Source organism: Neolamprologus multifasciatus, chromosome 12 (genome assembly GCF_963576455.1).
Source record: "Neolamprologus multifasciatus chromosome 12, fNeoMul1.2, whole genome shotgun sequence".
In the NCBI taxonomy this organism is placed as follows: domain Eukaryota; kingdom Metazoa; phylum Chordata; class Actinopteri; order Cichliformes; family Cichlidae; genus Neolamprologus; species Neolamprologus multifasciatus.
The window spans coordinates 11951933-11954478 of record NC_140450.1 but is presented as its reverse complement, the minus strand read 5'-3'; positions in this window follow the sequence as shown (position 1 = coordinate 11954478).

Here is a 2546-nt window from a genome sequence, read left to right as displayed (position 1 = left end):
GGAAGGTTGTTCTTCACTTCAGGTTTGGCGTTTTGTTTTGCAGTGAAATAAATTTCCCAGCAGAAAGTGCCATGTCATTTCTAGAAATCACGTGGAAGTGAGAATACATTTTGGCGACATGCAAATGAGGCAAAACATGACATGGGTGTCATGTTTGAAAGACGTGAAAAAGGAATCAAGAGAAGTGATGTCAGCCAAGAAACAAGTTATATACAACAGACTATACAACACAGCTGAACTCAGAAATGCAGAAATTCCCCAGAAACCCCTCGACATTAAGCAACAGCTCACTGGAAGACAGTTATCTTTCTCTCGTTCCCCCTGAATGAAGCGATGTTGTTATCACGTGGGCGTTTATGAGAGGAATCAGGGATGAGGTAAATCTCCCGGATTGCAGTGTTTTTCAGAGATTACTAACCACAGCCATCCAATTAATCCTGGATAATCCCCTTGTGAGGAAGGAGGGGGCTAAAGCCAGGAGCAGACGTTTTCATCAAAGATTCAACTAATGTTTAGTTACTCATCTGTTCATTCAGAAGTACACAATAAGGTCAAAAGCCCCCTTTTTTTTAGCATTTGCATTATTACTCATGTTTTAGTCATTCTGTTTTCTGCCACACTTGATGATATCAGCTACTTTGGTTTCAAATATAGTCTGTTTACTCTTCACACAGGCTCTGTCATGATCTCAACGCCAGTGCTCGACGTCCGTCACGTATCATTTAGCTGCTTCTGGCTGCCTTCTTGTCTTGTTGTGCGCATACGAAGGGATGTTGGTGTGAAACCAAATTTCCTGTGAAAAGGCGCTAAGGAATCATCAACAACAGCAGCAAATTCACACCTGTCTTTTGCCATTGTGTCACATGAGATCATGACTGGTAACAAAGAAAAGTAAGTGAAAGGTTTAAAAATGAAAGCAATCAGTTGATGTTGTATGAGTCACTGCCAATTGGAAGTCACCGGTGAATCGTTGCTCAGGTTTTCAGGGTAATTCCTGATGAGCGTATTTTAATCGCTGAAAGCTGGCTTGGGTTATGAGGCAAAGGCAAACGAAACAAAGGTCGCAACAGTGTGAGGGGGTGTGTGCGCGGAGGCTGAAAAAGAGAGAGGCTGTGGTCTGTCTGGATAGTGACAGGATGTATGTGTGGTGCTGTTTCCTGTCTGGCTCACTGACATGGGGGCGAAAGCTGAAAAAAGAATCTTTAAGACACCCTCACACAGAGATAGTCACGTCACAATCTTACAACTACGTGGGTTTATATGTGTGTGTGTGTTTTTAACCTAATATGCAGTCTGAGGCTACTGTAAATGCATGCTCAGCGACTTCACTGACAGCCATGATGAAGTGTGCAGTTTGAGTGTTTATGTGCGCATACTGCTGTGGACTGAAATTGCAGCCTCAGCAGGGAGAGGGAATGACAAAGTGTGAGCACTGCTGGAGGAGCAGCGGGCAGCCACAGGGGAGGGCGAAGAGGGAAGTGGGAACAAGAAGAAAGTGGAGTCAGAGGTTTGAGTGGGAGACATCTGTGGGAAGGCAGACTGATTTTTAATGTGGGTTATGAGGAAACGAGGACAAAGACGTCAGATTACACCTCATGATAAAAACAGTCCCACACTACACATAGAATATACTTTCACATCAGTGACCTATAGTGGTGGAATGACCTCAAGATTGTTGTCTTCACTGCCATAACAACTTTTATTGAAAAATAATTTAATAAAAGCATCAGAAAATACTCCTAAAACTTGGCTTTAGTGCTTGGGTGCTTATCAGTAGTTAAATATTCACAATTAAATATGTAAAATCCTATGAGTAATTACTATTAGTATGAGTATATAACTATTGTTTGTTATGAGGTTAATGTGTTTGAATGGTGTGATCAGATCTGACCAAAAGTGGCAAACACATTCACTTCTCATCATATTTACGTGTAGATATTAACAGATCTTGAGCCCACAATTACGCTCATGTACTTCAGACTGCTGAGATAATGACAAATACAGAACATAAAATCCAGAGTTCATTTAGGTCCCCCCCCAACACACAACGTGGAGGAGGCTTTGAAGTCAACAAAAAGTCACCAACATGGTAACTTAACTGTAACCATTCACCATGACTACCATCAGTCTGCTGCTCAGTCCCCCAAACAAAGAGTTTGTACTGTGTGATATTTGAAATTTAACTTTAAAAGGAAAATAAATTGTTTTATATTTCAAATTGAGAGGTGGCACTTTTTTCTATAGTAGTCTGAAAGGTTTCTGCTGAGACTTCCATCTAATTTGTGACTTCTCTTGTTGATCACAATGCTTTTAAGTTGCTGTAAGTCTGACAATATGTCATTTTTTTAAAGATACAGTACTGTGCAAAAGTCATGAATGATCTCTCATCTCTTCATGATTTATTAGAGAAATTGGGAATGGGTTATTGAAACGTGCAAACATAAATCAAAAAAATGGACTGGTTTTTATGTAGTCTAGTCTCACTCATCCATTCACACACACACATTCATACAGCATTTTATATATACCTAAGCGCTTTCTAACAT